Here is a 12106-nt window from a genome sequence, read left to right as displayed (position 1 = left end):
CCATAAAAAGGAGATGTCAACTTAATGAGCTGAATCTAAAATGGAGACTGCATGCATGCCACAATACACCCATAGTGGTTCCTGTAGGCACATTTCTGCCAATATGCGCAGTATTTAAAGTGGGAGTCTTAATGCAGCATGTCAACTGTGAGTAATGCATAATGTGAATAGTTGTGACTTGTGCGAAGCAGAAGGAGCGGAGCGGGGCGGCACGCGCCGGGGTTGGGATTAAATTAAATTAAAAATAATGAAAAAAATAAAAACACTTACCTTCCGGCATGTGCCGCTCCACTCCTCTGTCTCCTCACTGCAGCCTCCCAGCCTGCCCTGTGCCAATCCTGATGCTGCTTAGAGCAGCATTACGATTGGCTGAGAGCGCCTATCCAGAGCGCTCCCAGGCAGACTAGGAGCCTGTGCAGGCTCTCTCCAGCCCAGCAACTGTGTTGCTGGGCTGGAGAAAGCCCTGTACGCGTATGTGTTTGGCCGGCCTGAGACGGCCAGCTAAACACACAAGCGCTTTGAGGGGTAGTGCTGTGCACTCCCCCTCTTTGCTTGTCACCCCAGTGGCCCCGCCCCTTTCCCCAAAAAATGATAACAAACTCAGTTTATTATCGTTTTTTGGGAAAGTTTTGCACCTGCCACTCCTGGTGGGGGGAGGGACGGGGTGGGGGTGACGCTTCTCCGCCCTTATGGAGGAGCTGCCACTGAACGTGAAATGATTGCAAGTGAAAGTGTACTGGAGGGCTATTTAATATATTGACGGGCCTAGAAGAGGTGCGCTCAAAGTGTACTGGAGGGCTATTTAATATATTGACTGGCCTGGAAGAGGTGCGCTCAAATGTGATTGAGTATTTTTGCAGCATGTGTTCTAGCCAACTAACCTGCCATGTTTACCTTTAAATCTTGCAATCCTGTGCACATGACAATTTGAAATACTTGATCCTATTTGTGCTCACAGAGCCATCTACGGATCGTTGTGCACCAGGCAGATAATTTTTTTTTATAAGCACATTTTTATTGTTTTTCTGTAAGGAAAAGGAGACATAAGGAAAGACACACCATTTCTCCAGAATAAAGCAAACAACGTACAAGTAGCTGTGCAGTTCTAGGTACCGCACCCAAACACAATTATATCCCGATATTAATGAGACATCAGACACCCTACACACCTGGATGTTCATGAGAGGAGACCCTACCATTTCCTCCATACCTTTACATAATTGTGAGGACATCCCCTCACCTCATAGACTGGTTTTTCTTGTCTTGCACACCAGTCGCCCCCCGCCTCCACTTCAAAACGGACGGTATATTTCAGGAAATCCAACTAGTCACAATGTCTCATTTCGTCACCATCAGGGCAGTTCCCACAAAGGTTAATTCTGCCTGTGACCCCCCCGCATGCTCCATTACTCCCAGTAAGACTATCTCTGGAGACATCTGTTGCCCCCACCCCATTACTGCATTAAGCTCATTAGATATCTTCTCCTAGTATTGTATGGTGCTGGGACATCTCCAAACCATATGAAAGAAGTCTGCAGACTCCTCTGAGCAATTAGGGCAACAGGAGTTGGAACGGAGTCCCATTCGATGTAGTCTGGTAAGAGAGAGGTATGACCCATACAAAAAGTACAACTGTATCAACCGCAATCTAGACAACATAGCTATTAGTCTTGTCACCACCAGGGCATCCTGCCAGTCCGCTTCTTCGAGGGGACCCAGTCATCTTTCCCACCGATCTCTGAGATGGTCCAGGTTACCCAGAGCATGGTTAATTAGCATTTTATCAATTTGAGACATCCCCCCCTTCCCAAAGATCCCACGAGCAACTTGGCCTCCAGTGGACTATATCCTGGCAAAGTGTCAATATGAGTCAGATGTACACTAAGAGCGTGACAAAGCTGGAGGTTTTTATAAAATTGACTAGGGAAGAGTTGATACATGGTTTGGAGATCCTGGAAGAACACATGGACATCCCTTTCCACACATCCCCTACCTGAGATATTCCCAGCAAATCCCATTTCCAGAACCCTCATAATGATGCTGATTCTTTCAACTAGGTACCCTGCACAGTGGTGTCTGCTCAGTGACAGTATTGTCCCAATGTATATGACGCAGGGCCACTCGCCAGGTGAGGAAAACCACTCTGGTCTCTGGTTCCAAGGCACTGGGACGTAGGAAGCCATAGAGGAGATCTAAAATTTGTGGGAAGCTGAGTAACTTTGGTCCAAGCTGGTACGCCGAGTCGGCCCAACCCCCATTAAACCAGTCATGGATAACCAAGAGTTGAGTCACCAAGTAGTACAAGTAAAGGTTGGCCATACCCATCCCACCATCATATGTCCCTCCCTGGCAGTGTTGCAATGCAATTCGATGTCTAGTTACACGCCAAAGAAATGAAGCTGCCACTCTATTCAGTGCCTGGAACCAGGAGTGTGGGATTAAGAATGTAAAGTTTTGGAGTACATATAAAAATTGAGGCAAAATCATAATTTTGTATAATGCCACGTGGCCCAAAACATTTAGCAACAGTGTTTGCCAGGGCACCAGGTCCACATTGGCCCGTGACATTAGTGGTGCAAGGTTCAGGAACGATGTCAGTTCTGGGAAGAGGGCCACCCAGATACCTAAATACTTGAAACTCACCATGTCCTGCCAGGCACAGCAATCCCGGGATGGTGTCAATTGTACCAGCCCTGACTTCCCTGGATTCATTCGGAGCCCGAAGCCTCCTCAAAGCAACGCAGAAGATGTAGACTCCACGGAAGGGTGTCTTTGGGTCCGCCATGTATAGGAGGATGTCATCGGCATACAGAGCTACACGGTCTTCGTATGCATGGTCCCAGTTCCACCCTTGGTATATTAGCTCTATCCCAATCAATTGTGCAAGAGGCTTAATGGCCCAGGCATAAAAAAGAGGGGATAAGGGACATCCATGAAGCATCCCTCGATGAATAGGAAAAACAGGGGATAAAATACCGTTGATCTGAACTCAAGCCACAGGATTAACGTATAGGGCATGGACCAGCCGATTAAATTGGGGCCCTATGCCAGCATGGAGAAGCACCAGTTGTTGATATCCCAAGTCCACTGTTTCGAATGCCTTCTCAAAGTTGACAAAGAGAAGCACCGGACTGGGGGCGTGCAGGGGCACCATGCCAGTGTGACATGAAGATGATGCACACAGTGCTGTGTGCTCTCATTAGTGATGAATCCACTCTGGTCGGGGTGGATTATCAGCAGCAGGACCCTCTTAAGGCGGGTTGCTAGAATTTGAAATTCACTATTGCTAAAGGACATTGGCCTGTAGTCAGCACAGGACCATGATGGTGGATGAGATTTGGGAAGCACCACAATGGTGGCTGTATCCATTCCCTCCGAGGAGAAACCTAGCTGATCAACTTCATCTTATAAGGCCTTAAGTTGAGGCGTCAGACCATCCCGAAACACTTTATAATATTCAGATGGAAACCCATTGGGCCCAGGAGTCTTCCCGGTTCCCATTGAGGAAATTGCCTCACTCACTTCCTCGCTAGTTATGGGTTCATCTAGGATGTCTGCATCTGCCTTTGACAACGTAGGGAGCAGAATATCCATAAGAAATTGATGGGCATGAACTGGATTAATCGTCGGGGAGGCCTTGTATAGCGCACTATAATAGGAGGCAAATGTACCTGTCTCGTCTTGCAGCTTGGCGACTATTTCCCCATGAGTGGTAACGATTTCAGGGTTGATTCTGGATGATTGGTGATGTGAGAACAACCAGTAAAGTAGTTTTCCAGTTTTGTCTCCCCATCCATATACACGGGCAGTGGAAGCACGACAAAGGTGTTTAGCTGCTTCCAAGGAGTGATCACGTATTTATTCTCATATAAGCAAAAGCTGCTGGGTTACCTCCTCTGTCGGCTTCATAGTCTGATGGCTTCTAACCGGTGGGCTTGGGCTTCCAACTGGGTGATATGTAGCATCTGTGCTCTTTCTCCCGATTGGATAAAGCCCTTAACCATTCCTCGCACAACTGACTTGACCGCCTCCCAGTGGGCACCCAGAAATGAAACTGAGTCTTTGTTAAGTTCAAAGTGCTCCTGATTAACTTTCTGCAACTGTTGGGCAAAGGATTTGTGTTGTAGGTACCTCACTTTTAGTAGACACATTGGATGGCTCACCGCATGTGTAGAGCCATGCACAAACCGGAGTGGTGCATGGTCTGAGATACACCTCAGGAGAATCTTGATATGGGTGAGGTGGCAGCAGTCAGTTGCCGGCAATAAAATTAGGTCTATCCTGGACTGAGTACGGTGCGCTGCCAAAGTAAACTGACTGTGCCGTGGGTGCCAAATTCTCCATGAATTGCATAGCCCCATGGACGCCAGCTAGTTCGATAGGCCAGAGGCCATTGGGGGTCATTCTGACCTCGGCGGTAAAAGGCCCTTACCGCCGGTCAGAAGTCCGCCATACTACCGCCGCGGCCGCGGTAGACCGCCACGGTCATTCTGACCACCAACTGTGAAACCGCCAAAAATCCGACATCCAAGGAAGGCCGCCACATCAGCGGGCCGCGGAAAACTGGAGATGACCAAACCTCCACCGTCACGCCAACACAAACACGCCCATGCCATTCTGACCCACGAATCCACGCGGCGGTCTTTCAACCGCGGTATTCCATTGGCGGTACACACCGCCGCGGTCAAAATACACACCCAGCTCCAAAACACTGCCACATTGGACATTTTGAAATACGCACACCTGAGACACATACAAACAATGCTCCCACACATCCAATCAACTATAAAACACACACCCACATCACCCACAAACCCCCACTAGTTGGAAATCGGAGCGAAGGCGAGAGCGAGAGAGATAGAGATAGCGAGCACAGCATTAGAAAACCCCAACACACACAGGAACACAACTTCATCACCCACACCACATCTACGCACACATCACCACATATCACCACGCACATCACCACAAACACCACCCCACACCTCATCCACACCACCCCATGGCACCCCAAAGACACCCAAGGTTTTCGGACCAAGAACTCCGGGTCATGGTGGAGGAAATCATGAGGGTTGAGCCCCAGCTCTTCGGCACACAGGTGCAGCACACCACCATAGCAAGGAAGGCTGAGCTATGGCAAAGGATCGTAGACAGGGTCAACGCTGTGGGACAGCATCCCAGAAATCGGGAAGATATCAGAAAGCGATGGAACGACCTACGGGGGAAGGTGCGCTCGATGATCTCCAGGCACAACATCGCTGTGCAGAAGACTGGCGGCGGACCCCCACCCACCCCACCCCAATTCACAGCATGGGAGCAAGAGGTGGTAAACATCCTGCATCCTGATGGCCTCGCTGGAGTAGGCGGAGGAATGGACTCTGGTAAGTCGAATCTCAACTACTTCACCCCCCCCCCAACCACCAGCATGCCAACCACCCCCCCTGACCCCCAATACACCCCCCAGCACATAACCTCCCTGCCAATGTCTCACCAGCACAACCCACCCTAAACAACACCAACCCCTGAATGCCAACACAAACCATAGACAGCCACCACCAAAGCATGACCATTGCACATACCCATACACCCCCCCCAAACCCTCAAAACACCTCCCACAAGGGAATGCCAGCACTGGGGGACAAGGGCATCCAAAATGCACGCCATGGCACACACAGAAACAATAACCATACTCCTTTACCCCTGCAGGGCCCGAACGACAACACACCGCCACGGAGGGTCCAGAGATGTCCATCCCACCCCCAGAACAGGCCCCCAGCGAGGACAGCAGCTCTGTCGACCTAGAACCTGACGACCAGCCCGGACCATCGGGGACCTCTGGACAGTCGGTTCCCCACACACAGACACAGGCCACAGCAGACCCAAACCCCTCTGGGAACACCAGCACAGCTCCCACCCAGCGGGCCCATGCCTCTGTCCTGCGGACGCGTCAATCAGCGGTGTGTCCACCACTACAGGGCACCCAGGCTGACCCAACACCCCAACAACAACAGGGACCTGGGGGCAGTGGTAGTGGGCACACCGTCCAGGGGACAGAGGCCCGGGGAAACAGGGCAACTGGGAGGGCTGCTGTGCGACAGGGGGGGGGGGGGAGGACAGGCCCAGGGAACCGACTCTCCAAGAGGCCCTCACCACCATCATGGGAGCCTACCATCACTCCCAGGAGACGATGGCGACGGTACTGGCCAGGTTCACCGAGATCCAGGCACAGCAGGAGGAACGGTACATGGGGTTCAGCAATGAACTCCGGGCCATCGCTACCGCAATGGGGACCATAGTCCAGGCCCTCAACCGCATTGAAACCACATTGCGGGACCATGTGGCACCGCAAAGGGCCCCTGTCACTAGCCAGGAACAGCCTACCACCTCCGCCGGCGCTAGTGGTCAGGAGGCTCCCACAGAACGACGGGCCACCAGAACCCCACCTCCTGCTGAAGAACAACCACCCCGCAAGAGGAACCTGAGATCTCAAAGGAAGACAGAGTAGGATGCCAAGACCCCCGCCAGTCTAATATCCCCCCGGATGTCATTCCACTGTCCCACAGTGTCACCCTGTCCAACCTTGAACTGCCCCTGCTCCATCCTTCCACTGCCATATGAACAATGCACCTGTGCGACCGAGAACTGGACTCTGCCATGGACATAACTCCACCCTCACCCTTCACCGTTTTAATATCATGTACCAAAATATAGCACTAAAAATAAATCACTCATTGCACATAAATCATTCTGGAGTCAGCCTGTATTATTTACAAATGTATAACACATTACTTATCAATAATGTTCTGTTATATATGTGTGGACAACATACCGATGTCAATAAGCATCAGTCCATGGGCTAACCAGGCAGAAGTCACGCAGTGGGTCATACAGCACTGAAAAGGGAAGGGAAAAGTAAACTTCAGTTTAAAAGAACTGGGGGGAAATACACAAAGTAAAGATGCAGGGGGCATTCAGTAAATGGTAAATGGCGTGGGTGATTCCTACCTGTGTGCTACTGAAAATACTGTTGGATAACTCTGTCCCTGTTGTCTGGGTCGTCCTCTTCGTCTTCCTCCTCTTCACTCTCCGCAGGCTCCACAGCTGCTTCAACACCACCATCTGGACCATCCTCCTGCAGGAAGGGCACCTGACGTCGCAATGCCAGATTTTGAAGCATACAGCAGGCCACGATGATCTGGCACACCTTCTTTGGTGAGTACATCAGGGATCCCCCTGTCATATGTAGGCACCTAAACCTGGCCTTCAGGAGGCCAAAGGTTCTTTCAATGACCCTCCTAGTTCGCCCATGGGCCTCATTGTACCGTTCCTCTGCCCTGGTCCGGGGATTCCTCACTGGGGTCAATAGCCAAGGCAGGTTGGGGTAACCAGAGTCACCAATTAGCCACACACGTTGTCTCTGTAGCTGTTCCATCACATAAGGGATGCTGCTATTTCGCATCACATACGCGTCATGCACTGACCCAGGGAACTTGGCATTCACATGGGAGATGTACTGGTCAGCCAAACAGACCACCTGGACGTTCATCGAATGGTAACTTTTCCTGTTTCTGTACACCTGCTCATTGTCTTTTGGGGGTACTAAAGCCACATGGGTCCCATCAATGGCACCAATTATGTTGGGGATATGTCCAAGGGCATAAAAATCACCCTTCACAGTGGCCAAATCAACCTCCTCAGGGAATACAATGTAGCGCCGCATGTGTTTCGTCAGGGCAGACAACACTCTAGACAAGATTTTTGAAAACATAGGCTGAGACATTCCAGATGACATGGCCACTGTTGTCTGGAATGAGCCACTTGCCAAAAAATGGAGGACTGACAGAACCTGCACTAGAGGGGGAATTCCTGTGGGTTGGCGGATGGGGGACATCAGGTCTGGCTCCAGCTAGGCACACAGTTCATGTATAGTGGCTCGGTCAAGTCGGTATCATAGTATGATGTGGCGTTCTTCCATTGTCGACAGGTCCACCAGCGGGCGGTACACGCGAGGATTCATCCTTCTCCTCGCAAGTCCCAGCGGACGGTGCCTAGGAAGGACAACATGGAGCACAGAGTCAAGCAAGTCACAGGAACGCTCACCACTGCATGCATAGCACACGATTATCTATGTATTGAAAGGCGTGTATGTGTGGCAATGCAAGGCCTAGGCCTGTGTGACGCAGTACAAATAATGCCATGTGGGCCCTTGAAATGGCGGCTGCCTGACCTGTGAAGTGGGACAATGGGATGTGAGGTCAATGCGCTGGTGTGGCACACCGTGGCGGTAGGCGGTCGAAGACCGCTATACGAAGCCTCATTGGCTAACATTGAAGCCTATGGGTTTCAGGAGCCAATAATGAGGTGCGCCGGCGGTCGCGGTACGCACCGCCGCGGTACGCACCGCCGCGGGCGTGACCGCCATTTTCTATCTGCTTAATCACTCGAGACCTGATCTTCCACAGGAGAGGACCTATACTGCAAGTGCTGCTGTGACCTCGGTCTGGAAGTGACAATGGCTGCTGCGACTGGGGAAAGGGCCCCCGCCTTCAGTTCCGAAGAGTTGGAGAAGCTCGTGGACGGGGTCCTCCCCCAGTATGCGTTACTCTACGGTCCTCCAGACCAACAGGTAAGTACACTGGGTGCACATTGAATGGGCTATGCCTGTGTGGAGTGGGGTGGATGTAATTTGGTGGGGTGGGGGGCGAATGAGGAGTGCAACGCACGACAGATGAGAGCATGTGCCATATGGCAAGGTTGGGGAGGGGGGGCCAATCGCATCTAACATGCAGAAAATTTATGATTTTTTCCTTCCCACCCTGTACATGTCAAATAGGTCAGCGCCCATCAGAAAGTGGACATTTGGCGTGCCATCGCCAAGGAAGTCCTGGCCCTGGGGGTCCACACAAGACATGGCACCCACTGCCGCAAGAGGTGGGAGGACATCCGCCGCGGGACCAGGAAGACCGCAGAGTCACTGCTGGGGATGGCCTCCCAACCTAGGAGGGGTGCCAGTCGTACCCTGACCCCCCTGATGTCCCGGATCCTGGTGGTGGCCTACCCTGATTTGGATGGGCGCTTGAGGACATCACAGCAGACACAAGGGGGTGAGTATCAGCACATTCTGCTATCTCTCTGCGCAGTGGAGGCATCTGGGTGGGGGAGGAGGGTTGGGGGTGACATCAGGCCAGGGCGCTTTCTGTTGTGTAGTCCGCTCCTTTAGGCATGGCCCTGTGCTCCCGGACCCCACCTCTGTAGGGTGACAAGTACAGCTATCGATGGTCCAGCATCACACATGTGCGCCTTTGGCGTCTGTAGACCTGTAGTCCTAGTCCGAAGTACTGAGTAGTGTACCCCGAATGCGTGGCTTAGTGCATGAGGCTCCTGTGTCTGTCGTGTCCGCCAACGGTGTTGACATTGCATGCACTCAACCTGGTCTTCGTTTTTCTCCCCCCACCCTTCTTCTTCGTCTTCTTGTGCATCTGTGCATTAGCATTATCAGGCGGAGGAGAATTGGCATCGGAGCACGAGGGAGCTGCACGTCACAAGGCCCCGGTGGGACCAGGAACAGACACCGAGGGCACCAGTGATCCGGAGGGCGAGGGGAGCACCACAACGGGGACCGGTGGTGACACCAGCGACAGCGACACGTCCTCGGATGTGAGCTCCCTAGCGGTGGTGGCAACATCCGGGCCCCCCGCCTCTCCACGTACAGCCGCCACCCAGCGCACCAGCCCCGCCCTCCCAGCAGCCCCTCAGCCTACGCTCCGTGCCCGCTCGCCCAGGAAGGCGGGCGTCTCCTTCGCCCCAGGCACCTCAGCCCCTGCCCCTGTTACCCCTGCTGCCCTCAGTGAGGAGGTCATTGATCTCCTCAGGACACTCATTGTTGGGCAGACTACCCTTTTGAATGCCATCCAGGGGGTAGAAAGGGAGGTGCATCGGAGCAATGCCTACCTGGAGGGCATTCATTCGGGTCAGGCTGCCCATCAACGATCATTCAATGCTCTGGCCTCAGCACTGACGGCAGCCATTGTCTCTGTTTCCAGCCTCCCTCTTCTGACTGCCTCCAGCCTGTCTCTGTCTCCTGTTCCTCAGCCTATCCCATCCACACCATCAGACCAGCCTGCACACACCTCAGCACCCAAGGGCAGCTCATCCAGACACAGGCACCACAGAAGCCACAAGCATTCACGCAAGCAACACCCAGATACAGACATTCCAACAGCCACTACCACCTCTGTGTCCCCCACCTCCTCGTCTCCCTCCTCCCTCCCTGTCACGTCTACACTCACACCTGCATGCACACCACATCAGCCAGTGCTTCCATCACCAGCACACCCTCCAGTCCAGTCCGCACACGTGCAGTCACCACCCCCACTACCATTTACACGTCCCCTGTGTCCTCTCCCACTGTGTCTGTCACCCCCTCTTCCAAGACACACAAACGCAGGCAGCCACCCACCCAACAGCCATCCACCTCACGACAGCTTCCAGCACATGCACCTGCACCCAAAGACAGCACACCTGACTCTCCTACAACCACATCCTCTTCCTCCACTTCCGTCTCCACTTCTCCTACCTTTTACCTTGGTCCTAAGAAAGTTTTCCTTGCTAATCTTGACCTCTTTCCCTCCACTGACCCACCCCCTCCATCTGCAAAGAGTCCCAAGAGCACCTCAGCCACCACCAGCCCAGCTTCGAGTGTCACTGTGGTGCATGGGTTCTGGAGCCCACCCTTTGCCAGCAGTGACACCTCAATCAGCAGCAAGGGGACAGCCAGCCCCCCACCAGGCAAGAAGACCAGGAAGGTAAAGGGCCGCCGTGAGAGGACTGACACGGCTGCCCCCAAGGAGCCAAGTTCTCCCACATCACCAGCCACAACAGCTAGGGGAGGCAAGGGCCCGAGAGCCCCATCTAAGGAGCGAAAGGGCAGCAGGGCGGAAAAGTCAGCCAGCAGGAGCGCGGAGCAGGAGGGGCCCACAAGCCCCATCCTGGGTGTTAAGAAGGACACCAAAGGGCCCAGGACTCCGTCACCGAAGGGTCCAGCAACAGCACGGTCGGAGGGCGAGTGAGCAGGGAGTCCAGGCCAGGTCTGGCTCCCTTGACCTACTGGACGAGCACCGCTGAAGAGGGCCCCGCCGTGCAGAAGAGCACCGCTGAACAGGGCCCCGCCGTGCAGAAGAGCACCGCTGAAGAGGGCCCCGCCGTGCAGAAGAGCACCGCTGAACAGGGCCCCGCCGTGCAGAAGAGCACCGCTGAAGAGGGCCCCGCCGTGCAGAAGAGCACCGCTGAAGAGGGCCCCGCCGTGCAGAAGAGCACCGCTGAAGAGGGCCCCGCCGTGCAGAAGAGCACCGCTGAAGAGGGCCCCGCCGTGCAGAAGAGCACCGCTGAAGAGGGCTCCGCCGTGCAGAAGAGCACCGCTGAAGAGGGCCCCGCCGTGCAGAAGAGCACTGCTGAACAGGGCCCCGCCGTGCAGAAGAGCACCGCTGAAGAGGGCCCCGCCGTGCAGAAGAGCACCGTTGAAGAGGGCCCCACCGTGCAGAAGAGTACCGCTGAAGAGGGCCCTGCCGTCTCAAGCACCGCTCCGCTGGGCCCTTCCTGTCAAGCACCGCTCCGCTGGGCCCCGCCGTCTCAAGCACCGCTCCGCTGGGCCCCGCCATCTCAAGCACCGCTCCGCTGGGCCCTTCCTGTCAAGCACCGCTCTGTTGGGCCCCGCCGTCTCAAGCACCGCTCCGCTGGGCCCCGCCATCTCAAGCACCGCTCCGCTGGGCCCTTCCTGTCAAGCACCGCTCCGCTGGGCCCTTCCTGTCAAGCACCGCTCCGTTGGGCCCCGCCGTCTCAAGCACCGCTCCGCTGGGCCCTTCCTGTCAAGCACCGCTCCGCTGGGCCCCGCCGTCTCAAGCACCGCTCCGCTGGGCCCTTCCTGTCAAGCACCGCTCCGCTGGGCCCCGCCATCTCAAGCACCGCTCCGCTGGGCCCTTCCTGTCAAGCACCGCTCCACTGGGCCCCGCCATCTCAAGCACCGCTCCGCTGGGCCCTTCATCTCAAGCACCGCTCCGCTGGGCCCCGCCATCTCAAGCACCGCTCCGCTGGGCCCTTCCTGTCAAGC

The sequence above is a fragment of the Pleurodeles waltl genome, chromosome 7 (genome assembly GCF_031143425.1).
Source record: "Pleurodeles waltl isolate 20211129_DDA chromosome 7, aPleWal1.hap1.20221129, whole genome shotgun sequence".
Taxonomy (NCBI): Eukaryota; Metazoa; Chordata; class Amphibia; order Caudata; family Salamandridae; genus Pleurodeles; species Pleurodeles waltl.
The sequence above is the reverse complement of the archived record's forward strand: the minus strand, read 5'-3'. Positions refer to the sequence as shown.